The sequence below is a fragment of the Trachypithecus francoisi genome, unplaced genomic scaffold (genome assembly GCF_009764315.1).
Source record: "Trachypithecus francoisi isolate TF-2019V2 unplaced genomic scaffold, Tfra_2.0 Lachesis_group14, whole genome shotgun sequence".
Taxonomy (NCBI): domain Eukaryota; kingdom Metazoa; phylum Chordata; class Mammalia; order Primates; family Cercopithecidae; genus Trachypithecus; species Trachypithecus francoisi.
Window position 1 is genome coordinate 37192881 of NW_022681459.1, and position 27905 is coordinate 37220785.

Below are 27905 nucleotides of genomic sequence, written 5' to 3' on the forward strand. Positions count from 1 at the left end.
CGTGGGAGCTGATGGCATGAGTCTCACTGGAGAGCCCACACGAGGATGATGAGGGGTCGGATTTGAGGAGGGAGACAGAAGAGCTGGAATCTCCCAGGTGGAGGGCGTGGCATTGGGTGGGGAGGCAAAGGTGGGGCTCAGGATTGCCATGTGAGAAGCTGGTGGATGGTGATGCACCCACTCAGCTGGAGCTCCAAGAGGAGAGAGTGCACACTGGAAGGCCCCATGAGGTGAGCATCAAGGAGGTGAGTCACATCTGTGTTGTGCGGCATTTGGGGCTCCCAGGGACCCTTGAAGTGCAATTGCTTGACAGGAGCCTGGCTGTAAGGGTCTGAAGCTGAGGAGAGAAGGCTGACCAGAGGGAAAATCTGGGGTTCCATCAGCCATGGAGAGGGTGACCACTAAGCCATACAGCGAGAGGAGGACCGGGAGGAACGCCATGACTTAGGGAAAGGCAGAGAGGGGAGGGATGGAGGAAGAAAGGAGAGACGGACAGAAAACAAGATGGTGGGGTCATGGAAGCTGAGGGCAGGGGAAGCTTTGAGAAGAAATAAATGGTCTCTAGTATCAAAAGATGCCAAGAAGCAGGTTGAAGGGTGTCCACTAGGCTCGTGACACGAAGGTCACTGGAGGCTTGGAACCCAGGCTGTGGAGACAGGCTGTGTTGCATGGGAAGAGGAGCGGGTGGTGAACAAATACAAAAAGCATTCTTTTCTTTCTTTAAAAAAAATTTCAGGCCGGGCGCGGTGGCTCAAGCCTGTAATCCCAGCACTTTGGGAGGCCGAGACGGGCGGATCACGAGGTCAGGAGATCGAGACCATCCTGGCTAACACGGTGAAACCCTGTCTCTACTAAAAAAATACAAAAAACTAGCCGGGCGAGGTGGCGGGCGCCTGTAGTCCCAGCTACTTGGAGGCTGAGGCAGGAGAATGGCGGGAACCCGGGAGGCGGAGCTTGCAGTGAGCTGAGATCCGGCCACTGCACTCCAGCCTGGGCGACAGAGCGAGACTCCGTCTCAAAAAAAAAAAAAAAAAAAAAAAAAAAAAAAAAAAAAAAAAAATTTCAGGCCGGGCACGGTGGCTCACGCCTGTAATCCCAGCACTTTGGGATTCTGAGGCAGGTGGATCACCTGAGGTCAGGAGTTTGAGACCAGCCTGACCAACATGGAGAAATCCCATCTCTACTAAAAATACAAAATTAGCCAGGCGTGGTGCTCCATGCCTGTAACCCCAGCTACTCGGGAGGCTGAGGCAGGAGAATCACTTGAACCCGGGAGGTGGAGGTTGTGGTAAGCTGAGATCGCGCCATTTCACTCCAGCCTGGGCAACAAGAGCAAAACTCCGTCTCGAAAACAAACAAATGAACAAACAAACAAATTTCAATAAGGGCCAGATGCAGTGGCGCACACCTGGAGTCCCAGCACTTTGGGAGGCCTAAGCGGGTGGATCGTTTGAGACCAGGAGTTCGAGACCAGCCTGGCCAACATGGTGAAACTCCGTCTCTATTAAAAATTACAAAAATTATCCAGATGTGGTGGCACACACCTGTAATCCCAGCTACTTGGGAGGCTGAGGCATGAGAATCACTTGAACCCAGGAGGCAGACGTTGCAGTGAGCCTAGATCAAGGCACTGCATTCCAGCCTGGATGACAGAGCAAGACTTCATCGCGAAAAAAAAAAAAAAAGGAAATTTCAATAAGCATAATTATAAAACTGAAAGAGAAACATGAGGTGAAAAAGAAGGGAATGAGGTGTTCTAGAAGGGTGGCTGTTAGCGTTATCACCATTCTTTAAGAGGGCGAGACTTCAACTCACTGAAATGCTGTTAAGAAAGATCAGGAAGAGAAGGAGGAGGATGCTTTGGGGAGAAGGAAGGGGTGACTGCTGGAGAGGGGACACTGGAGACAGGGGAAGGGCTGAGACCCGGGCGTAGGCAGAGGGGTGTGACCATCAGAAGAGATGGTGATCTCCAAGGAGAAGGCTGGGAGGGGAGACTGCAGTGGACTGAGCGGAGCCTGGGCTGCGGGGAAGCCTTTGTCCTGCCGTCCAAGGCTCTTGGCTTCCCACTGTGTTGCCTGTTGGAGAGGGAGCTCGGGCTCCAAGAGAGGACGTTCTCAACTCTCTAGTGTTTTTATAAGAAGTTAAACTTGAATTCGAAAAGTCCCAAATCAATTTTATCTCAAATGAGAAGTGGACAGAGACAAAGGCTTTGGTCCAGAAAGGGCGGGGAGTGGAATTCATAGGACATTTAATATTCACTCCACAAACACAGAGCTCTCTCTGGGCCCTGGCGGCTCTGGGTGCTGGAGCAGATGAATAAAGTTCTCAAAGAATCTAGGGGGGTAAGAGGGAAACAGACAGGCATTACAATTAAGGAATGTAATTGCTAACACGAATAGGAAAGTTTCTCAGAGGAGGTGACACTTTTAGCTGCCTCTTAAGGATTTATAGAGTTTTACCAGAAAACACTCCTAGAAGTGAAGAACCTTATTGTTCTACTTAACGTAAGTGTCATTTTACTTAATATAAAAGCCCTTGGCTCAGTACCAACATACCATCAGCTTTCAATATCAATGAGCTATTAAAATATTATTATTATTTATTATTATTATTTTTTAGACAGGGTCTTGCTCTGTTGCCCAGGCTGGAGTGCAGTGGTGCAATCACGGCTCACTGCAGTCTCGACCTCCTGGGCCCAAATGATCCCTTCCCACCCACCTCAGCCTCCCCAAGTAGCTGGGACTATAGGCATGCACTACCATGCCTGGCTAGTTTTTGCTTTATTTGTAGAGATGGAGTTTTGCCATGTAGCCCAGGCTGGTCTCAAACTTCTGGGTGCAAGTGATCCATCTGCCTCGGCCTCCCAAAGCGCTGGGATTACAGGCGTGAGCCACCGCACCTGTGTCCGCATTTTTTCCTGATACTTACAATTACTGTGAGCCCTTAACATTCACATGAAATAAGACAAGATCTCTAAGAATCTCACGCTGGGAAATACTGTCTTCTGCATAAACTATCCATCTTTAAAAGGAGCAGAGTGTAACTGAAATGTTAAGCTACTATCTTGGATATTTAACGACTATAAGAACGGGACCAAAGCCATTTCCACAGTTATTAACTGAAGCCTCCAATCTCACTTGAGCTGTTCCTTGCTGGCTCCAGAGGCTCTCTTGAGCTGCGTAGGGAATCACTTTCCCTGATTTCCACTGACAGCAGCATATGGTGGGCTCATTTGGAGCCAAAGATTCAAGCCAGGGCCAAGTTCAACTCTCCACTCTTTAATCCACTCCTTGCTCCTACTTTTCAGATTAAAAGCCAACAGAGTCCCAGACATCTTCATCTTTCTCTCCATTATTAGCACTAGCAATTAGAGTTCTGAGGTCATTTTCCAGAAAGAAGCTGTGGTTATTGCTGGGTGTTCAGCTGGCCTCACTCACTCGCTCAGTTCCACGCTGACATTTTTGCCCCAGCAAAATTACGAATTAGTACCAGCCACGGACTGGTTTGAAACGACTCAACACTGCATGTTAAATTCTTGAATGTTAAGGATTTCCTGGGCTTTCCACGTCTCTACCACTCCTGAACTCAAGCTTTAAGTCACCTAATGTCCCATGCCACCTAACACACACGCACACATCATGGGCACAAAGCCACGTGCATGCATGCTCACACAGACACATGCATTGGCACATGTGTATACAAAAATGCACATGAACACACAGGCATGTGCCACACACATGTACACATGTACATGTATACACCCCCATACATGCTCATTGCATGAACACATTCATGCATGGTATGCATGCACATGTCTACCCTCTGTCATCACACATGCATACATGCACATAATGCATATACACAAATGCATAACACCATACACACATACACATGCATTTACAGCCATGCACACACAGACATACAAATGCTTGTGCACACATGCGTATAAGCACACACAACATGCATGCATACAGAGGCACAGCAGCCACAGGCTTGCCCACACACTCTGCCAAGAACAAGTCAGGAGGAGGAAGGCAGACACATCATTCTTCTCTCTCTAGTTCAAATGACTTATCTTCCTTGGCACAAACTTTTGTTTTGATATCTTTTGTTATTTTTTTAGATCGCGAAGACATGGGATGGAAACCAAATTCCCGGGGTTTCCAGATGGAAGATATGATTTCTAACAATGCATCTGCTTAGGCAAACTGGCATAGCAAAAGAATTTGGAGGTCTGTTGGAGTGTTTGTTATATCTGTAGCACCCTCCAACTTCTCCTCCCCCTCTCACCCACCTACCCCACCACAGGGAGGCAATGCAGGGCTGGATGCCCTGCTCTTGCTGCTAACTGCAGCTCTGCCATGCTTTTGCTGTGTGAACTCAGTCAATCCACTCCCTATCTCTGGTCCTTCCAGCTTTGATGGGGAGTGGAAAGACCGAGGTTCAGTTATCCCCATACACAGATGAAGAAATCGTGGCTGCAATCAGTGCAGAGGGCCTCCTGAAGGTCATACAACCAGAATCCATGTGTTGCGGCTTCCTCCCAGTGCTCATCGCTACAGGGCTTCTCATGCTTGAATGTGCATATGAATCTCCCTGGGATCTTGTTAAAGTGCAGACTCAATAGGTCTGAGGTGGACTTTAGCTTCTTTCTAACAAGTTCCAGATTTAAGATTCTTTCTGGCCGGGCGCGGTGGCTCACGCCTATAATCCCAGCACTCTGGGAGGCTGGGCAGATCACCTGAGGTCAGGAGTTCAAGACCAACCTAGCTAACATGGTGAAACACCATTTCAACTAAAAATACAAAAAATTAGCCAGGCGTGGTGGTGTGCACCTGTAGTCCCAGCTACTCGGGAGGCTGAGGCACGAGAATCCCTTGAACCTGGGAGGTGGAGGTTGCAGTGAGCCAAGATCGTGCCATTGCACTCCAGCTTGGGCAACAAGAGAGAAACTCCATCTCAAAAAAAAAAAAAGAAAGAAAGAAAGAAAGAAAAAGATTCTTTCTGACAAGGTCCAAGGTGATGCCGATGTTGCTGGCCTGTGAGTATACCTTCACTAGAAAGTTATGTCACTCAGGCTGGGCGCCGTGGCCCACGCCTGTAATCCCAGCACTTTTGGAGGCTGAGGCAGGCAGATCACTTGAGGCCAGGAGTTTGAGACCAGCCTGTCCAACATAGTGAAACCCTGACTCTATTAAAAATACAAAAATTAGCCAGGAGTGGTGGCGTGTGCCTGTAATCCCAGCTACTTGGGAGGCAGAGGCAGGAGAATCGCTTGAACTGGGGAGGTGGAGGTTGAGGTGAGCCAAGATCACACCATCACACTCCAGCCTGGGCGACGGACTCTGTCTCAAAAAGAGAGAGAGAGAGAGAGAGAGAAGAAAGTTATATCACTCTTCCATGGTTTTTAAAAGGGTGTAATGGGGCTGAGGTTTGGCTCTCCTGCACTGCTCCCCACACCCCTGGCTGGGACAGTGATGACAGCATCTCATGTTCTCCCTTTCTCCTTGGTTCTAGGCCCCATGATGCCGCCCACCTCCCCTTCCTAAGCCATTTTCTCACCTATCCCACCTTTGGAGCTGAGGATGGTCAGTGGGATGGAGATCTGATTCCGCATGCTCTGAGTGCCTTACTACCTGGAAGCCTAGGGCACATCCCTTCTCCTCCTGAAACCTTAGTTTCCCCATCTGTACAGAGAGTGGGTTAGATTTGTTCTCAGACCCGGCTGCACCTCAGAAGCACAGGCAGAGTTCTTACAAAGTACCCTGGCCAGGATGCCACTCAGATTTTATTTAATTGGATGGGGGTGAGGTTCAGACATAGGTATTTTTTAAAAGCTGCCCAGGTGATGCCAACGGGGTGCCAGGGTTGAAAAGCACAGATCTGATGGTCATTAACGGTTAGCCCAGCGCTGGCTGTGAGGGTGTGTGGTCCCATGGCCAGGGCTGCACACCGACACCATGCTGTCCTATGCAGAGCTCAGAAGCAGATTGGAAAAGTCTCCAAAAGATCTCAGTGCAGCTATTAGACAAGGTCACGCACCCCCTCATGGGAAACGGCTCTTGAGTTGATGATCAGGATACAGACCGTGGCATAGAGCTGAACTTTCTTTTCTGCTGACTGACACATGATGAATGCTTTAATTAAAGACTCAACCCCACACATCAATCATCAGCAGATCTCCCCCACCAATGTGCCCTCCCACGGGAGGGCTGGAAACGCTGTCTCTGTGTGCCAGGTGGGACAAGGGGAGGGTGCACCCAGGCTGCTGCTGAGCACTGGGAGTTAACCTGACATTATGTCCAAACAGGGGACCCGATTAGCAGGAGGACCCTCGGCTGCCTTGCAGCAGAGACAGAACCATGAAAAGGTTTTCTTGAAGCCAGCCCGTTGTACGTCTGTACAGTCCAGAGGTTTCCATAGCGACCCGTCTCTTCCTAAGGCTGACAATGGGCTCCAGCACCAGGGGAATGCTTTGGATGTCTGAGGAGCCCAGCCCGAAATGGATGGGCTGAGATTGTCTAATCTTGGCTCCACTAGTCCCTTGAGGCACATTTTTTTCAGAAAGGACACTGAACAGGCAGCAGCCCCGCCCCCACTGATCCCTCAGAGGATGGGAAAGCAATCTTTAGGATGAGAACAGTTAGCCGGTTCCTCTCCACAGTCCCTCTCCACCAATTAGGGCAGTTGATGGGCAACTGTACCCTGAAGCTAGACCTCCTAGGATTCAAATCCTGGCTCTGCCACCTGGGTAACTATGGGCAAGTGACTTGATAGCTGCCTGCCTCAGTCTCCCCAACTGTGAAATAGGGATAATAATACTATCCTCTTCATAGGACTCTTTTGAAGATTACCCGAGTTCATTAAGGGAAGTCCTTACTGCAGAATCTGGAACATTTCTCTCATTTTTTATAGCCCAGTAGTCATAGATTATGAGACGGTCTTGGTCCCCAGGCTAGAAGGGCTATGCCAGGCCCCTGGTCTCCTCACTACCCAGGGCAGTGGTTCTGAGGCTTGTCCTGGAGGATTTTTAGTCACCGCAATATCCAGTGCACCCTCAATCTGTGCACCAGGATCTCTGAGGGTGGGACCCAGGCATCTCCTTTTGGAAAACTTTCATTTTTAGTCACCCCAATATCCAGTGCTTAACCAAAGTTAATAACAATGAAAATCTGTCAGCATTTGTGCCTGTAAGGTTTATTTGACCTGAGTCCTGAGACCCCATGAAGCTCCTGCAGCCTGTGTGGAATCAGGGGAGGGAGGAGTGGACACGACCAAGTATTTGCACAGTACTAGGCACCCTTTGTGTGCTCATTCATTCATTCCACACAAGCACTTATGCACTTACAATGTGACCATGCTGTGCCTATAGCCAGGAATGAGACAGAGGGGCCCTGCCTCTGTGGCACTTACTGACCCACAGGGGAGGCAGACATTTATGGTTCATCACCCAAACACACCGGCAATGATGACAGGCACACGGAGCAGCTGAAGCGGTCAGGTGGCTTCCCATTCCAGGTGAGATCTGGAGGTTGCGGGGTAGTTAGCAAGTGGGAGAGAGCTGCGTGCGGGAAAGGTGGGAGGCGTTGTGGGAAAGGTGAGGGAGGCATAGCTGAGCTGTGGTGCTGGCCAGCTGGGACCTTGCGTTTTATCCGGACAATGTGACGGCCGCTAACAGGTTTCAAGCACAGGAATGACATGATCGGATTTGCAATTTAACTAGATCCTTCTGACTGCTGTTGGGGGAACAGACTGTCAACCTCATAACAGCACTGTCAGCTGAGTATTAGACAAAGAACCTGTGCCCAGGGAGCTGAGTCATTCATCAGAGACGTGTGGCTAGCAAGCAACAGAGGCCAGGCCCACCTCAAGCCCCTACCCTCAGATCTAGGTTCTTTGCACCCTCTTCCCTGGCTGTGTCCATCTCTCTCTCTGCTCCCCGTGTCGTCCCCATTATCTCAGGATCAACTCCAAACTCCCCGTGAGACAACACGATCATCCACATTGGAGGACAGCCTTTCTCAAAGCCTCCGAGAGCACAAATCTTCATTCTTTAGGGATCACTCTGATTTTGAGAAGCAGCCAAAGGCCTTTCGAGCCAAACTTGGCAGGATAAGGTGGTGATTATATTAGTCAGCTCTTGCTAAGTCACAAATTGCCCCAAAACTCAGTGGTTTAAAACAACAATAAACCTTTATTCTCTCACTCACAGGAACTGGGAGCAGCTGAGCTGCATAGTCTAGTTCTGGTCTCTCCCCTTTCCCAATGCCTCAGTTTCCCCAATTATAAACCAAGATGCTTGAACCAGACCCTAATATCTCTCTCAGTCTTGATGTTTCCAGAAAAGGTTTGATTCTCCCATTCTTGCCAACTCCTCTTTCTCGCTAGGTGGTGGGCCTAGGTTTACAGAGACCTGCAGGTCATTGGCCAGACTTTTTTTTTTCTTCCACAAAGAGCTTTGGCCCGTAGCTGGGCCCTTCCTACCTACCTGCTGCAAAGTGTCGGAGGTGAAACCCTGAACCTGAGATGAGGTCAGAGCAAAAACCCAAAATGACATCCCTCAAGACCCCTGAGCTGTGGCGCGGTGCACTGAGAATAGGCTGCAGACTTCCTTGTGGTCGCTGCAGGGCCGCTGACTGCTCTGAAGTGTCTTTGCCCTGAGTTCTCTGAAACACTGAGCACCTAACGGAGAGCAGGCACGCGGCAGATGGGTGACAGCAGTCAGGCACACCTGCCGCACCCTGATCCCTCCTGGCTAGGGGCTAGGCTCTTGGAATACTTAGGAATGGAGTCTTCAGCTCTGCATCCCCCCAGTCTCAAGACAGCTGGCTCTGTTCTGCCCATCAGGTCCTGAACCTGGAGGCAGGACCTGAAATACCCCAAGGTGAGGACTCACATCCACTGACCTGCTGTGTATCTGGGATGAACTGGAGTCTGGAAGACAATGGGGAGCCTCCAGCTCGCCCCCAAAGTGAAAGACAGCTGCTGGGGAGTTTATCATTTAGTGGGACAGACGGATAGTTGCCAAATAACCACGCAGGTAAAGGGACCATCACAAGTCTAGCAAGGGCTATCAGGGGCACAGTGGAGTTGGCTCTTAGTAGAGGACCCCTGGCGAGGCCTCCTGGGGAAGGGATGGTTCAGCTGCTCTTACATCACAGGCAAAAATAAAACAGGAAAAAGAATATCCACCCTCCAAGGGCCCATTTAACTTAGCAAGGGAGAAATGGGGCAGGGAGATTAATGGAAAGAAGGAATTTGGTGGCCCTGCAGCTGGGTCCTGAGCATCAGCGGCCCATCATCCCAGTGCTCCTGGGAGGCCAGCACTGGGATGCATTGGCATCCCAGCCAGTAGCAAAGGGCAGGATTCCAGCAAAGAGACCCTCAGGGCCTTGGCACCACCTTGGAGGGACTGCACCGTTCTGCTATCCATTGCTGCTGGAGATGGGCACTACCCTGCCTCCTGGCTGGTGTCAGCCCCTCTGAGCCTCAGCCTTGCTGCTGCTTCCCTGGCTGCATCAGATGCAAGTAGAACAGCAACAGGCTGGCACCCCCAGGGTTGTCCTCGGTCCCTCCGACAGTCTGCCCTCTGTGGAGTGGAGTCTGGCTAGGACCGTCTTGGCCGCATGCTGAAAGCAGCCTCCAACCCCTCTGAGCTACCAGCAACACACCCACCAGCACGTGGTTGCAGCCTGCTTCTTGGTTCTCCCTGTTCTCGGTGCTTCACCCATCCAAGGCAGGTCACACCTCTACCGGAGCCAGACCATCCGAAGGTTTCCAACTTCACCCAGCAACATACCCAAGCTCCTTCTCCAGGCCTCCGAGGTCCTGGTACATCTCTGGTCTCATCTGCTACTCCTCAACCCAGATCTCCTTGCTGTGCCTCCAACACAGGTACAGGCAGCCGCAGGGCCTTGGTACCTGCTTTGCCCACTGACTTTTCTTCCAAATACACATGCGGCTTCATCTGTCACTTTACCTACATCTGTGCTTAAATCCCATCTATTCAAAGAGAACTTCCTATCTACTCCATCCAAAATAACGCCTCGGGCACTGTTTACTCCCCCTCTCTGCTTTTCTTCTTCATAGCTCCTATAGCATTACACATAAATAAAACAAATATTTTATTTACTATTTGTGTCTCCCCTAGAATGTAAATCTCGGCCGGGTGCGGTGGCTCAAGCCTGTAATCCCAGCACTTTGGGAGGCCAAGACGGGCGGATCACAAGCTCAGGAGATCAAGACCATCCTGGTTAACATGGTGAAGCCCCATCTCTACTAAAAAAAATACAAAAAACTAGCCGGGCAAGGTGGCAGGTGCCCTGTAGTCCCAGCTACTGGGGAGGCTGAGGCAGGAGAATGGCGTGAACCCAGGAGGCGGAGCTTGCAGTGAGCTGAGATCCGGCCACTGCACTCCAGCCTGGGTGATAGAGGGAGACTCCATCTCAAAAAAAAAAAAAAAAAGAAAGTAAATCTCAAAGCTCAGAACACTGATTTTGTTCACTGCTATATCCCCAGTGCCGGCCGGATGCGGTGGCCCATGCCTGCAATCCCAGCACTTTGGGAGGCCGAGACAGGTGGATCACAAGGTCAAGAGATTGAGACCATCCTGGCCAACATGATGAGACCCCATCTCTATTAAAAATATAAAAATTAGCTGGGCGTGGTGGCACGCGCCTGCAGTTCCAGCTACTTAGGAGGCTGAGGCGGGAGAATCACTTGAACCCAGGAGGTGGAGGTTGCAGTGAGCCAAGATCGTGCTGCTGCACTCCAGTCTGGGCAACAGAGCAAGACTCAGTCTCAAAAATAAATAAATAAATATCCCCAGTGCCTATAGCACAGCCTAACATATAGGAGGTCCTCAGACAATATTTGTTGAATGAACAAATGGATCAAGCACAAATTAGGTTATCAAGATACAGAATGGATGGGAGAGAATGCTATGATTGCCAAAATTGTGCCAAGTTGTTGGGTGGCAAATGTTTGTTGAATGACTATGTGAACACATACTGACTGGGGGTGCCATATGAAGATGGCTCCTGCTGGGTACATGTCCCAGCTCTGCCACTGATCAGGTAGGCCTGTCATAGGCCTATTCATGCCTATCTCCTTTTGAGGTCTTGATCTTCATCTCTGCAATATGAGAGAATTGTGTTAATATCAGGTCATTTTTTTTTTTCCATTTTTTAAAGCCACTTTTAGGTGAAAACATACACGGCAATCCAACAGATAAAGCGGAGGTGGTGATGTTGAAGGCAGGAGTCTTGGAATCCTGCCCATTTGGACTCCTTTCTTTCCCTCCTCCCCTGTGCCCCAAGGTAGTTGGAAAGGCCCCAGGAACCCCAAGGCCCTTCTGAGAACAGTTTAACTCCCATGGACTCACAGTTCCCTAAATCCTGGTAGTAAATTGCATCTTTGTTTAGCAACTGTTCATCACCAGCTCTGCTCATTGATGTTGACTTGACTGCGTGACATTATTTTCCCCCAAAATGTGGGCCTGTGTGACAGCGTGATGGATTCCAGCGGAGGCTTTGAGAGGTGTTGCAATTTCCTCCCACCGCCTTGCACTCCTGCCCTGGGCCCTGGGATGACAGACACGTGGAGCCGGCCTGACTCTGGTCACAGCCTGGACTGGAGCTTGTGGCAGCGGTTCCCCCTGCCACTGACACACAACATGGGGGATAAATAAAGATTTATTGCTGTAAGAAACTGAGATCGAGGTTGTTTCTTAAGCAGCAAAACCTGGTGAAAAACAATACGAGCCCCTCTAGCTTTGCTGTGCCTGCAGCTTAGGTCTGGAGGGGGGTGTTGGCATTATTCACAGAGTATAGGAACCCAAATTTGGAATTTCTTTTGTCAACTTTTTGGCTGTTTCCTCACCTTCTGACCTTCCCCTTAAAATACTACTTTTCCTCCTTACCTTAGTCATAGATCTCAAACTGGTGGTTCCTGGCTACTTGTAACTCAAAGTCATGCCTTGTTGGGCGCCAATTAATTAATTAATTTATTTATTCATTCAACTTACTATCTGCTTATCCACTTACATGTGAATATAGAGGACTGCACAATTGTAGTTTTCTGAGTGGCCATTCAGAAAAAAAAATCTCCTTTTCAGTAAATGCTAAAAAGGTACCTACTCTGCCAGGGCTGCATAAATGAAAAAAAAAAAAAAAAAGTGGTCCCTGCCTCATTGAAATTTAAGCTATTACACTCAGGGTATGAAAAGAGTCTGTCATAAATAAACCACCATCAACAACATTTTAAAAAAAAAACCCGTCTTCATCTCGAATTCAAAAAGCAACCCATCATTTCTACTTAGTGAGGCTAGATAATTTCTGAAATTAACAGATGCTTATAGCAAACCCAAGAAAAGCACTTTTGCAACAACAGAACCTTTTATCTGGCTTACAGGCAGCTAAAAACATCCCCAACCCATCCTTCTTAGCTGTCTTTACTGAGACTAATTTTCACAAACATCGTTTTGAAAAGGAGCCGTAGTGTGCCAAAGCAGGAAACGCGTGCCCTGGATTCAGGCACGCCATGGGGACGGGTGTCCTCGGGAAACTGGTTCTCCTCTCTGAGCCTCACTTTCTTCATCTGCAATGTGGGCTGTGTGAACAAAGGGGGCTGGGCCAGAGGACCTCTTATTGCCTTAGGGCTTTTTGGTTGAATACAGAATTTCTTCTCTTTTCCTTCTTTCTTTTTTTTTTTTTTGGAGACAGAGTCTTGCTCTGTCATCCAGGCTGGAGTGCAATGGTGCGATCTCGGCTCACTGCAACCTCTACCTCCCAGGTTCAAGTGATTCTCTTGCCTTACCCTCCCAAGTAGCTGGGATTACAGGCGCCCACCACCACGGCCAGCAAAGTTTTTGTATTTTTAGTAGAGACGGGGTTTCACCATGTTGGCCAGGCTGATCTCGAACTTCTGACCTCAGATGATCCACCCGCCTTGGCCTCCCAAAGTGTTGGGATTACAGGCGTGAGCCACCACATCTGGCCGAACGCGGAATTTCAAGAATGTGTTCTTGTCTATCTGCTAAGTTCAAGTTGTTACTGCCTTTGGGGTCAGGGGTCTCAGAGGAGTGATCCCAAAGAATGTCCCCTCTCCCCAGCTCCAAAAGCAAGATGGCCTGAGGGTCCCCTCCCCAGCTCCTGAAGCCCAGGATCCTGAGCCAGGTTCTCTACCATCCCCTGCCCCCACCTTTCCCTCTCTGACCCCATCCGGCTCCTTGCTTGCCAGCCGCAGTGCCCTCTTGCTGGTTCTCAAACACACCAAGTGGTTACAGTCCTGGGCTTTGCACGTACCATGCCCTCCTCCCAGAATGTACTGGCCCTGATTGTCCATGTGGCTCCCCGCTGACTTCCATCAGGGTCCTGCTCAAATATCTCCCCTGGAAGAGGCCTTCTCTGACCCTCCCACCTCACGAGCAGCCCAGTTACTCGCCATCTCCTTCCCCTACTTGGTTTTCCTTCATAGTATTCATCATAATCTGCTCTCTGGAGTCTGACTGCCTCCACCAGAATAAAGCAGTGGTCTTGCTCATGGCTGTTTCCCCAGCACCTAGAACCTGGCACATAGTAGGTAATCACAGGTATTTGTTGAAGGAGGGATTAAATAAGCAAATATGCAGTTCAATGAATATGGATACGTATTTGTCTGCTTCCCCCAACAAATGTGGAGAAGGTTCCCCAAACTTCACCCTCCCCGGCCACTGGTTTTGCCCAGTAGACCCGCCCCCCCCAGCCATGAAGGCTTTTCGATGCTCGCCCAGCTCACGGGATGTTAAAGCTGGTGCAGGTCTCAGAGATCCCGCTGAGAAAGGGGCAGACCAAGGCCTGGAGTGGGTTTTGAGTCCATTCATTGAGCTCAGACAGGCACAGAGTTGGGGCCCTGAGCAGCTGCCCTGAAGAAAAGAAACTGAGATTTCTTCCACAGGCCACCGCAGTCCACTCCAAGCCCCAAGTCATGGCCACAGGTAAACTCCTGTCCCTCTGACAAGATGCTGAAGGAGGGCACTTCCTGTCTCAGGCCTGAGTCCCTCTCAGCCTCCAGAGAGGAGCAGGGATGAGGAGGAGTTGGTAGTTTTGAGAGCCTGCTAGGGGCTGGGGCTTCCACACACAGCCTCTTCCACTTGTCACCTTCACCACAGCCCCACGCGGAAGGAGCCATTGTCCCCATTTTGTGGATGAGCAAAGTGAGGCCTGGGGAATGAAGATGCTGGCCCAGCTTGTACACAAAGCTAGGAAATGGCCCAGCAAATCATGTCTCTGTGTTCTAGTCTGTTAAAAGCCATCCGGTGCCGAGGACCACAGCTTCGGGAGCTCCCTGCCTTCCCCAGAGAGAAAGCTGTCAGTCAGCGGGGGAGCCCGTCTCCTCCTCCCTCCCACACCACCCGCTGGTGTCACATGGCACTGGGAGGGAGCAGAGCCCACGGGGGTGCCTCCCCCTGGAGGCTGTGCAGGGAGCCTTGGGAGCTGCACCTTGTGGGTGGCTGGGGGTTGGGGGGCAGGGGCTGCACACACATTCAGGGCTCTCACGTGTCCCTGCTCTCTGCAGCTTCTCTGGAGGCATGTCAGCCTGCTGGGTACACGGCCCCCAGACTGAGACTCCTGCAGAGAAGCCTCCAATGCCAGAAATGGCAGAGCATCTCAGAGACCATCCAGACCAGTGCCCCCTACTTTGCCTGGCTCAGACAAGAATAAAATCTAGAGCTTTGTATGCCAGAACTGGGACAAGGGTGGAATGAGGTCAGGGTCCTTTAGAGAACATAGATAGGGCAGGTCGGTTGAGGCAAGGGCTCCAATGTCAGACCACCTGCATCCGAGTCTCGGCTCTCTTCTCAATGGTTGACCCTAGATAAATGCCTTCACCTCTCCAAGCCTCCGTTTCCTCACTACTTTAACAGATCCTACTTATGGAGCGCTGCTCAGTGACAGGCATGGCTCTGCTCCCGTATGTCATCCTCCAAGCAACCCTAGGAAGCAGATACTATTGTCATCCTTCTTTAACGCTGAGGAACCTGACGCACAGAGTGGTTAGCTAACCTGCCCAAGGGCACACAGCTGGGAAGTGATGGAGCCAGGATTTAATCCCAGACAATGAGGCTTTGGGATCCTGGAGCTCCATCACTATCTGGTCTGCTGTCTATTGAGGATAAATGAGGCAAGGAGTACTAAGAACCTAGAACTGTACTGAGTCAACACTCAAATAATCATTTTTATAATCATGAGGAACAAGGTCATGGACACCCAGAAGGTCTGATGAAAGGTAAGGAGCTTCCTGGTGGAAGATTTCATACACACACACACACACACACACACACACACACACACACACATCAAACACTGCATGCAATTTCAAGGGGCCCCTGTTCCAGAAGTCGACCCACCAGTCTCCCTGGGGAAACTGCTCGAGCCAGCCCCATTATTTCCTAGGGAAGGGAGAGGAGAGGGCATGCTGAGCAGGTCCACATGTATGTTCCTTCATTGGATCCTCTGAGGTGGCCATTATTAGCCCATTGCACAGATGAGAAAACCAAGGGCAGCGTTGAGGTCCCAGGCAAGCTGGTGGGCAGATGTGGTTTCCTCTCCTAGGGGGCCTGCCGCCTTCTCTTTGGTTGGGTGTTACTTAGCCCTGAAGCCATGGTAAGAAATGGCACCCCCAGGGGTAGGGCCTGTTGTACACACTCAGTGAAGATTTGTTGAGTGAGTGAGTGAGTGAGTGAGTGAGTGAGTGAAAAGGTTAGAGTGGGTCGACATGGGGCCAGGCCACGTCCAAGGTCAGAGACTCAGAGCTCCCCTAGCCCAGCTCCTCTCCTGGGCGCTCATGGCTTTTCACGAGGAGGCAGAGGAAGCAGCAAAGGAAGAGCTGTAGGAATCCTGGCCTTTCAAAAGCAACTCCTCCAACCTCCAGACAAGAAAATGGGGGCCCCAAGCCTGACTTGATGTACTCAGTCACACCCCAGGATGGCAGGAGCCAGGACTGGAAATCTGGCGCCCATGCCAGAGCTCAGGCAGTGGTGGTCGGAGGGAAGGAGTGCTGAACTCGAGTCAGAACACTTGGTTCACATCCTGCCTGCCATTCATGAGAGATGTGACTTCAGGCAAACTGCACGACCAAGTCTCTATTTGCAAAATGGCGATTGTATCTACCTTGTAAAGTCACTGCTAGAATCAAACAGTTTGACAATTGTCTATTAAAAGTTGTTTAGCGGCCGGGCGTGGTAGTTCACGCCTGTAATCCCAGCACTTTGGGAGGCCAAGGTGGGCAGATCACGAGGTCAGGAGATGGAGACCATCCTGGCTAACATGGTGAAACCTCGTCTCTACTAAAAACACAAAAAATTAGCTGGACATGATGGCACGTGCCTATAGTCCCAGCTATTCGGGAGGCTGAGGCAGAAGAATCGCTTGAACCCAGGAGGCAGAGGTTGCAGTGAACCAAGATCGCACCACTGCACTCCAGCCTTGGTGACAGAGTGAGACACCATCTCCAAAAAATAATAATAAATAAAAATAAAAGTTGTTTAGCATTTTCTCCTCATTTGTCAAATGAGGATAGGTTAACGTGAGAAGGTAGAAAATTCCCTGACGTAAAACAAATGTTCTGTGATTGGTAGATTTTACTATTATTGGCAGCTATTATTACAATGCTGAACATACAGGATAGGCCTCTATAAATGTCCCATGAATGGGCAGATGAAACAACAGACAGGCTAATAAGTTGTTTGGCAGACCAGTGGGAAGTGGGGTGGAGAGATGGATGAATGGGAGAAAGGTGGATAGACGGAGGATGAATGGGAAGTTGGCAAGAGGGTAGGTGGGTGGATGGATGGATAGACCAATTGACAGGCAGAGAGATATGTTTTGGGGAAGACCAATAGGTAGATGAGAGAGAGTGTAAGATGGATAAATGGCTGGCTGGATGAGTGAGAGGATGGACCAATAGCAATCAGACAGAAAGACTGGTGGTTTTTCAGAGCATGGAAGGAAAGAAGGAAGGAAGGAAGGAAGGAAGGAAGGAAGGAAGGAAGGAGGGAAGGAAGGAAGATGGATGGATGGTGGATGCATGGAAGGAAGGAAGGTGGATAGATGGGTGGATGGATGGATGGATGGATGGATGGATGGTGGATGGATGGGTGGGTGGATGGATGGATGGATAGATAGATGGATGGTGGATGGATGGATGGGTGGGTGGGTAGATGGATGGATGGATGGATAGATGGATGGATGGTGAATGGATGGTGGATGGGTGGATGGATGGATGGATGGATTGATGCAGTGATGGATGGATGGATGGATGATGGACAGATGGGTGGATAGATGGATGGGTGGATGGATGGACGGATTGATGGAGTGATGGATGGATGGATGGATGACGGACGGATGGGTGGATAGATGGATGGGTGGATGGATGGATGGATGGTGAATGGATGGGTGGATGGATGGATGGATAGATGAATGGGTGGATGGATGAATGGATGATAGATGGGTGGATGGATGGATTGATGGAGTGATGGAAGGATGGATGGATAGATGATGGATGCATGGATGGGTGGGTGGATGGATGGATGGTGAATGGATGGGTGGATGGATGGATGGATAGATGAATGGGTGGATGGATGAATGCATGGTGGATGGGTGGATGGATGGATGGATTGATGGAGTGATGGAAGGATGGATGGATGGATGATGGATGGATGGGTGGGTGGATGGATGATGGATAGATGAATGGGTGGATGGATGAATGCATGGTGGATGGGTGGATGGATGGATGGATTGATGGATGGATGGAAGGATGGATGGATGGATGATGGATGGATGGGTGGGTGGATGGATGGATGGATAGATGGATGGTGAATGGATGGTGGATGGGTGGATGGATGGATGGGTGGATGGATTGATGGATGGATGGATGGTTGGATGGGTGGATGGATGGATAAATGGTGGATGGATGGATGGATAGATAAATGCTGGATGGATGAGTGGATGGATGGATGGATGGATGATGGATGGATGGGTGAAAGATGGATGGGTGGATGGATGGATGGATGGTGAATGGATGGGTGGATGGATGGATGGAGGGATGGATGGATGGATAGTTGGATATGTGAGTGAAATCACTGGGTAGGTTGGTGGAAAGATAAATGCATGGACCAACAAGCAAGCAGATAGACAGGTAGGAGGGCAGAAGACCAGGATATGGATGGATGGCAGATATTCCTTCTCCTTGAACGAAGCCAAAGGGCTGATGGCAGCAGCTACAGCCTTACCATAGGCATCCTGAGGGTGGGGAAGAGAGGTAGGAGCTGACTGTTCACCCAGGGCACTCGTGGAATGGGGTAGTGAGCAGTTGCTTACTGTACCCCAATGTCTAAGGATGGAACGGAAGCCCTAGGAGTGAGATGAGTGGGAAGAAGGTGCCCGGGCCCACGCTCACACTCACACTCCCCTCAACACAGCATACAGCAGGAGGGCAGCCTGGGAGGGGCCCTGCACCCACACCAGAGCAGCAGGCTACATAGCTTCTGCAGACAGCTTCGGAGCCACAGCAGAGGAGGACCTCAGCTGCAGAGGCCTTCAGCAGGGCAATCCCAGTGTGCCCCTGGGGACTCCCTGGGTCTCAGCCAGAAGAACAAAATGTCCCCAGTGGGGGACAGTGGCTGCCTCGTGACCATTCCACTTCTCAGATGGTGACCCAGGGTCCAAGGGCCTATTTTAGGCCTTGTGGGTTTTGTTGACAATGAGGCCACCTTGCGATGGCCCCATTTCATGAAACTGGAAGCTGAAGTCCACCAGTGGGTACCGTGGTCTGCAGGCTTAGTCCTACCCCCACCATCTCTTTGGTCTCTACTGGGCCTTGCCCAACTGCTCAGCCGACTTGGCTTGGCCTGTCTGGTGTGGCTTGAACACTCCAGGCAGCCCCACCCCACTTACTCTTCCCTCTACCTGGCAGGCTCCTCCTCCAGGGACCGGGGTGGCCACTCCCTCACTTCCTGCATTGCCTGTTTACGGGGCAAGGACTTTTGTCCGTTGGGTTCCTGATGCCCGGTACACACTCAGTATCATTCGCGGTGATCCAGTAACCCATGCCGTGATGGTGAGGGTGAGCAATAGTGAAGTGCTTCCCGTGTGCCAGGCACAGTGCTCACTCCTTTGTCCACACGGTGCTCCCATGAAGTAGATGTGGTTGCTATCTGCTCCTTTGCAGATGGGAACTCAGAGGCTCAGAGAAGGGGTCTGCTCAAGGTCCCACAGCAAGGCTGCCACTAGAACATGCTAGAGTCAGGTCCAAGGTCATCCCACAAGAGCTTAGGTCCCGGAGCTAGTGGAGTTCTAGCATTGCCACCATGGGACGTTGACCTTGGAAAGTCCCCTCTTTTCTCTGAGCCTTTTTTCGTTTGTTTGTTTGTTTGTTTTTCTGAGATGGAGTCGCTCTGTCGCCCAGGCTAGAGTGCAATGGCGCGATCTCGGCTCACTGCAACCTCCGCCTCCCGGGTTCAAGCAATTCTCCTGCCTCGGCCTCCCGAGAAGCTGGGATTACAGATGCCCGCCACCACACCTGGCTAATTTTTGTATTTTTAGTAGAGATGGGGCTTCACCATGTTGGCCAGGCTGGTCTCAAACTCCTGACCTCAGGTGATCTGCCTGCCTCAGCCTCGTGAGCCACCGCGCCCGGCCCTGAGCCTTGGTTTTTTCATCTGTAAAATGGAACAATAACAGCCTCTCCTTGGCAGGGCTCTTTTGAGAATCAAGGCTGGCAGTGGTGTGAATGCTTTACAGAAAAGAACCGTGCCTGTGTCGCTGGATGTTACGGTGCTACCTGTCTCTCCAGCTGCCTGAGCAGGGAGAGCCCATGGGGCCCCTTGGTCTGTCACACAAGCCCAGGATTCCAGGCTCAGTTTAGGATAATCCAGGATAATGCTACCAACTGGCTGGGGATCAGAGATCAAGTTCATTCTTTCTGGGCCCCTCTTTCCTCCTAGCTCCACTGGGATGCTGCCTCCAGGGGATTTCTCACAGCTGTCTGGACCAGACCCGCCTGGGAGGAGCAGGGTGGGCGGGAACAGGAAGGCCTCGGACTTTTCCCAGGCTGAAGACCTCCGAGGAGTGCTCTCCCATTCCCCCACCACAGCTGGGCAGGCTTCTGATGTGGCTTTCCCAGACCCCGCTGGCCCCTGTCTGCAATGGATACACACGGAGGAGCAGTGCTCAAGAGGGGGAGGGAAGGGCCTTTGAATAGGAGGACTCATGAGGGCTCCAGGCCTGCACACACCCTGTCAGCTTGGGGTGCAAGTTGCAGATCTCTCAGGCAATGCCTAGCCTCAGTTTCCTCACCTGGAAAATGGGTTTGGACTGGGTGACTTCACCCAGGCTGCCCAGTGCTAGACACTAGAACAGACCAAGCAACCCAGGACCTTCCCCCAAGATCGCTCCCTGGACCCCTTTCACCTCTGCAAGATAGGGGCCATTCCCTACCTCTGGCAGCCTTCTCCTTGGCTGGGTAGGCTCCACCTCAGTAAAATGGACTGGCTGAAATGGAAGATCCCGGAGCTTCCTTTCCTCTCTGCCATTCTGTTGTAGCTGGAAAAGGAAAATGGGGTAGTGCTGGGAAGGAAAGAGCATTTGGTGAGCGGCAACTATATACCAGGTGTTTTTTATGCTTTATCTCACTTGTCTGTGTCTTATTCTCCTTATTGCTTCTGTAACAAATTACTGTAAACTTGGTAAATTAAAACAACACACGTTTATTACCTTATAATTCTGGAGGTCAGAAGTCCAAAACTAGTGTCACTGTGTTAATGGTGTCAGCGCGGCTGGTTTTCCTTGTCTTTCAAGATAGAATCAATGCTTTCTTCATTCCCACATCCCATGGTCTTTTCTCCCATTTCCTCAGTCTCATCTCTTTCTCTCTCTTTTTTGCTTTTTTTTTTTTTAAGATGGAGTTTGACTCTTGTTGCCCAGCCTGGAGTACAGTGGCACAATCTTGGCTCACTGCAACCTCCACCTCTTGGGTTCAAGTGATTCTCCTGCCGCAGCCTCCCAAGTAGCTGGGATTACAGGTGCGTGCCACCACACCCAGCTAATTTTTGTACTTTTAGTAGAGAGAGAGTTTCATCATGTTGGTCAGGCTGGTCTCGAATTCCTGACTTCAGGTGATCTGCCCGCCTTGGCTTCCCAAACTGTTGGGATTACAGGCATGAGCCACCGCGCCCGGTCGTCTCATCTTTTTTTTCCCACTGCCACGTGCCTCTCTCCCTCATAGAAGGATCCCTGTGAGGACGTTAGGCTCACCTGGCCAATCCCGGATACTATCCCCATCTCCAGATCCTTAACTTAATTACATTAGCAGAATTCCCTTTGCTGGATAAGGTTAGGACACGGGTATCTTTGGAGGACCCTCACTCAGCTTGCCACATCCATTCACACAAGGCTGTCATGGAGCTCAGCTTCTAAGCCCAGTGCTTGTCACTTTGTAGCTGTGTGACCTTGGGCAACAACCTAACTTCTTTGGCTCTCAGTCTCCTCATCCATAAAACAGATGGAGGATTATTAAGACAGTGCAGGGGCCGAGTGTGGTGGCTCTCGCCTGTAATCCCAGAAATGTGGGAGGCTGAGGCAGGCAGATCACCTGAGGTCAGGAGTTGGAGGCCAGCCTGACCAACATGGAGAAACCCTGTCTCTACTAAAAATACAAAAATTAGCCAGGCATGATGGCAGGCACCTGCAATCCCAGCTACTCGGGAGGCTGAGGCAGGAGAATCACTTGAACCTGGAAGGTAGAGGTTGCGGTGAGCCGAGATCGCACCATTGCGCTCCAGCCTGGGCAACAAGAGCGAAACTCCACCCAACAACAACAAAAAAAGAGTGCCGAGGAAACTCTGAACACAGGGCCTGCTGCTGCTGCTGCTGCTGAGTGAATGTATACAGTGATAGTAACACGGATAATGAATCGCCCTTGTTTATTGCAGCTACTTGTACCAGACACTGAGCTGAGTGTTGAGTTTATGTAGGTGAGCCACGTTGACATGAGCCTGGCCCTTGTGGAACATCCCAGAGAACCAGGAAGACAGACTTAAAACAAACAGTCACACAAATCATTAGGGAATTATCAGAGCAGCCCAAGGCCACACAGCTGGGAAGAGGAGAAGTGGGCGGGATTCACACCCAAGTCTGTCTGATTCCCAAGCCCTTATTTTTCCATGATACTCCCAGCCTCTTGAGGCTGGCGGAGGCCAAGCCGAAGACCAGAGAGGGGAAGTGACTTGCCAAAGGTCACACAGCGAGAGAACAGTCCATTGCAGACCCAGATCTCTGGGCATCCTGCCTAAGGCTCCTCCCAGAGGAGATTCTGAGACATAATACCAAATTACAAAGTAACACTAATAACTAGTGTGGCAGCTAATGCTTGTGGAAGCTTGCTCTGTGCCTGGAGGCAGAATGGACATTTTACGTGCCCAGCATCATTCAGTTTCCATGATGCACAGGAGAAGAGACTTGGTGCCCTGTTTCACAGAGGAAGAACCTGAAGTCTCAAAGGGGTCCTATGACACACCCAGAGTCACCCAGATAATTAACTGCCAAGCGGAGATCCAGGATGTTCTCTAAGAGCAGGGTCTGGCTCAGAACTCCCCAGTTCAAATTTGTCCGACCCCCACACCTGTCCCTAACTACTGCACATCCTGCCTGCGCCCCGGCAGATCTTCGGGGGCTTCTACCAGTGGGAGGAGGGAGATGGCTGTGGTCCTTAGGGTGTAACCTCACAGGTGGAATTCCTCCTGAGGGCAGCCTGCAGGGAGACGGGTGACCCGCTGGTGCCATCTAGTGGCTGTGAAGAGACATGCGCTTCCCCCGGAAGCTGCAAGGAACCCCACAGAGACGCAGGGAGAGAGAGTAACACATAAGGATCCTCCACCCAGCTGGATCCTGGTAGCAAACTGACAAAGCTGAGCTAAAAGTGTTCGAAATGATCCTCCTCATTTTGCAGTTGAGGAAACAGAGGCTCAGAGAGGAGACTGACACACCCCAGCGCAGTCAGGGGCAGATGCAGGTGGCTGGAGGGACTGGCAGGGAGGTGGGGCTTGCCCTGAGCCTGAGCAGGGAGTCTGTCCAGCCGCTAGGAGGCCAGAACAACACAAGTGAGCTCTTCGTGGAGACTCCAGATTTGGCCTGGGGATGGGGAGGGGGCACTGGCCTGGGACAAGGAAGAGGGTATGGCTGGTAGGAGCTGGATTATGGGCCAGAGAGTGTCCTGTCTGAAGTGATCACCAAAGCTCCTCCATAGAGAAATCCCATGATCTAAGGCCAAACATGGCTGGAGAAACCCCAGGATGCTTAGAAACAAACATGGCTAATGAAATTCCATCATGCTAAGGGATAAACATGGCTGAGAAATCCCATGATTCTAAGAGGCATAGGAACTTGATATATTGTTCATTCCTTCAACAAACCATCACTGACCATGCACTCTGTGCCTTCCCCATGAGGGGCGCTCAAGACCCACAGACCAACAAGATCTGGTCCCTGCTCTGCAGGATTCCACAGCTCAGTGGGGCAGATAAACAGATGACAGACTCTCGGAACTGGACAAGATAAATTCAAATGGCCTCCCAGAGCGCCATGGGCTCTGCAACCAGACAGATCTAGCTGATGATGTTAGCAAAAATAGTGGAAGGGCCAACCATGGTGGTGCATATCTGTAGTCCCAGCTACTCTGCAGGAGGATTACTTGAGCCCAAGAGTCAGAGGCTGTAGTGTGCATGATCACACCAGTGAATAGCCACTGCACTCCAGCTTGGGCAACATAGCAAGATCCTATCTTTTTTTTTTTTTTTTTTTTTTTTGAGATGAAGTCTTGCTCTTTCGCCCAGGCTGGAGTGCAGGGGTGTGATCTTGGCTCACTGCAAGCTCCGCCTCCTGGGTTCACGCCATTCTCCTGCCTCAGCCTCCCGAGTTGCTGGGACTACAGGCACCTGCCACCACGCCCAGCTAATTTTTTATAGTTTTAGTAGAGATGGGGTTTCACCGTGTTGCCCGGGCTGATCTTGAACTCCTGACCTTATGATTTGCCCGCCTCAGCCTTCCAAAGTGCTGGGATTACAATCGTGAGCCACCACACCTAGCCCAATCCTATCTCTTTTTTTTTTTTTTTTTTGAGACAGAGTCTCGCTCTGTCACCCAGGCTGGCATGCAGTGGCTCGATCTCGGCTCACTGCAAGCTCCGTCTCCCAGGTTCACGCCATTCTCCTGCCTCAGCCTCCCGAGTAGCTGGGACTACAGGCACCCACCACCACGCCCGACTAATTTTTTGTATTTTTAGTAGACACGGGGTTTCACCGTGTTAGCCAGGATGGTGTCAATCTCCTGACCTCGTGATCTGCCCACCTCGGACTCCCAAAGTGCTGGGATTACAGGCATGAGCCAACGTGCCCGGCCCCAGTCCTGTCTCTTAAAAAAAATTGTGGTGTGGCTAACATTTATTGAGTGCCTACTATATGCCAAGCACTAGTATAAGCACTTTTGATTAGCTAATTTAGTGAAACCCAGACCCTCTCTGACTAGCGGCGTGACTTTTGGTAAATTACTTAGCCTTTCCAATCCTCAAGATTCTCATCTGTAAAACAGAGGCCATGTGCCTACCTTGCTAGGCTATTGTGAGGTTAAAATGAAGTTGTGTGTGTGTGTATTTGTGTGTTACCTGGAATACAGAAAGTGCTCTATAGATGGTAGCCACCATTGAATTAGTAAGTGCTGTAATGCAGGAATGCCAAAGAGTTCCCAAAATCTCATGCCTATCTGGAATTATCCTTTTTTTTTTTTTTTTTGAGATGGAGTCTTGCTCTGTTGCCCAGGCTGGAGTGCAATGGTGTGATCTTGGCTCACTCCACCTCCACCTCCCAGGTTCAAGTGATTCTCCTGAGTAGTTGGGATTACAGGCACCTGCCACCATGCCCTGCTAATTTTTTAATATTTTTTAGTAGAGACAGGGTTTTGCCATGTTGGCCAGGCTGGTCTTGAACTTTTGATCTCAGGTGATCCACCCACCTTGGCCTCCCAAAGTGCTGGGATTACAGGCCTTTGCCATTGCGCCGAGCTCTTCTGATATTATCTTAGGGCTGGGGGTAGTTGCATCTGAGGTCAGGGAGAGGAGGGAAGAGGGAAGCTCCCTGGAAAGGAGTGAGGACTTGGCCAGGCTGTGGAATGGGCAGGAGGCACTGCCCTCTTCCCCTCCTCTGCCCCTCCTCTCCTTCTGCTCAGCTCCCCCTTCCCCTGTGGGGCACACCCCCTCCCCTCCATTCCTACACCCACTGCTCTGGGCCTGACCTCACCATGCCTTGCTTGGCCTTGTGTTTCCACTGGCCTCCCTGCCTCCATTCCTTCCACCCTGTAGCCAGAGGAAGACCAAATCTGTCTGTCCCTGCCTCCTCCAGCCCTCCTGCTCGTTGACCCCACCCTACAGGAAAGCCCACTCAACTGTGACGGGCAAGGCCCACCCCATTCATTTACATGAGTCTGTTTCCCCATCTCCTTCCTAGTGTCCACAGAGACCAGAGTTCCAGCCACCTGGAACTACACGGAGCTAGACTCTGCGCTCCCTCCAGCCCCTATTGGCCGCCTAGAAGGTTCTCTGCCCACTCATCTCTCCAGATGGCTATGCCACTCCGGGGGAAGCCTTTCCAGGCACCCCTCCCCCGCAGGGTCAGGGAGCTCACCCTCCTCCCCCTTTCCCTCTCCCAGCTGTGCTCCCAGCCGCTGTCCAGGGTGTTCCAACGCTTGCCTTATGTGCCCATCTCCCATACTAGATCTTTGCCTTCCATTAGGTGAGATCACCGCTAGGAAACACTGAATAGTTCCTCCCTCCATGTTAGGCCCCACAGTTACAACTGGGCCAGGTCTTTGTCATCTTTGCGTGCCACTGTTGAATCGTGATGATGACAGTCACATTCCTGAGCACTTGGTTCACCACGCAGTGCACTATGGACTTTACTCAAAGTATCTCCCTTAATCCCTCCAACCCCGTAGGCGGTAGGACCTGTTATTATCCCCTTTTATAGATGAGGAAACTGAGTCCAAAGAGGGTGGCCAAGAAGCGTTAAAGCCAGGCAGGCCAGCTCCAGGGGCCACTGCATTGCCACCTCTCCGAGTGTGCCTATGCTGTTCCACTGCCTGCAGCCCCCTTTCCCACTCCCTGGCCCCTGGTGGGCTTGTTTTACCCTCGGGCCTCAATCCCAAAGCCGCCTCCTTGGAGAAGCCTTTTCTATAACACCCTGTTATACAGCATCATGCCACCCTGTCTGTTTGCTTCGTATAATATGTCTCAAGGTATTTCTTTGAGTTTGCTGTCTGTTGTTCTTTTGTACTCAGCGTGCACACACACAACCACAAACACATATAGTCGTACTTGACTGTGAGAGCAGTCACCGTGATTTTGCTCACTGCTGCATCCCTAAAGCAAAACAGAGTTTAGCCAGCCTTCCAGATCCTGGCTTCTTGGTATGCACATCTTTGTGGTGTCTGCTTCCACACTGAGCAGAGGTCCTGTGCTACCGAGAGGACTTTGCATAAATGCCAAAGTGAGACCTCTAAGGCTAGGTTATGAAAGATACCTCACTTCCTCCTTGGCTCTCTTGCACCACGTGCTCTGGGAGAATACAGCTGCCATGTGGGAAGACACTCAAGCAGCATTGTGAGAGATCAAACCACTCCCACATTCCTGATGCCTCACACATTGTATGTGAGAAGAAATGCTGATAGTTTTAAGCCACTAAGTTTTGGAGTACCTTGTTATGGAGCAGAACTGAATCCAACACTTTCTTTTTTTTTTTTTTTTTTTTTGAGACGGAGTCTCGCTCTGTCACCCAGGCTGGAGTGCAGTGGCCGGATCTCAGCTCACTGCAAGCTCTGCCTCCCGGGTTTATGCCGTTCTCCTGCCTCAGCCTCCCAAGTAGCTGGGACTACAGGCACCCGCCACCTCGCCCGGCTAGTTTTTTGTATTTTTTTAGTAGAGACGGGGTGTCACCATGTTAGCCAGGATGGTCTCGATCTCCTGACCTCATGATCCACCCGCCTCGGCCTCCCAAACACTTTCTAAGTAGCTGTTGTATAAAGTGGTGGAGAGATGGATGCTGAATGAGAATAACAACAATTCCCACTCCCTGAGCCCTCTCTGTGCACTAGGCATCGTGCTAAGTACTTTACATGTGCTAATTCATAGGAAACTGTCACAACAGCCTTGTGAGAAGGTTACTATCCTCTACCCATTTTATAGATGGAGAAATAGGAACAGTGAGGTTAAATAACTCACCCAACATCACACCAGCAGTCCTGGGGCTTTCACCCTGGCAGATTGGGGCCAGATGCTTCACTGTCACATGGCACTGTCTGGGTGTCTCCTGATTCTTCCCAAACCCCCTCTCAGACTCACTGGGCGCCTGGAAGAGCTCGCTGCCACAGTCCATGTGGCATGCATGCCCTGCAGAGCTAGGAATGCATGACTCATGGCCTGGCGCCAGCACCTCCTGTCCCACTGCTGGGAACACTGCCCTGTCACCTACCGGTAGAAGCCAGTTGGACAGAGCAGAAGGAAAAGGATGGCTTCTGTCCAGCCACGCCCCATGGAACCTAGTGGCTGTAGGGGCAGGAGTGGGTGTCAGAGAGCTCAGATTCCAGCCGGCTCATCGTGCTGGTCTCCTTAGCAAACCTCCTAAGGTTACACACCCCAGGGTTCTGGCTGGACTCAGAGCCTTCGTCCTCTGGATCTGAAATGATAAAGTTGGGACAGAGCTGGAAGTAACAATGGAAAACCCCAAGCCTCTCTTGTCCTCTGAGAAATGAAGCCTAAAAGGATGTTAGGGTCCAGGGAGCAGGTAGCATTCAGACCCACACCATCGTGAGAAGAGAGTTGGG

At 50.9% G+C, this 27905-nt stretch overlaps 1 long non-coding RNA gene across 4 annotated transcripts in view; it reads right to left on the bottom strand.

Moving 5' to 3' along the window:
• The window catches only part of LOC117095939, a 35735-nt gene extending 8230 nt beyond the window's left edge, over positions 1-27505 (bottom strand). Inside the window, exons 1-4 of one of the 4 annotated variants that reach the window (XR_004442252.1) lie at positions 27304-27505; positions 20478-20582; positions 13460-13567; positions 10821-11662 (exon numbers count right to left, since the gene is read on the bottom strand). This is a non-coding gene — a long non-coding RNA (uncharacterized LOC117095939). Of the gene's footprint in view, positions 1-10820; positions 11663-13459; positions 13568-20477; positions 20607-27303 lie in introns of those variants that run through there. The other 3 variants (XR_004442250.1, XR_004442253.1, XR_004442251.1) reach the window with 3 other exon arrangements.
• Between the last annotated feature and the right edge of the window lie 400 nt (positions 27506-27905).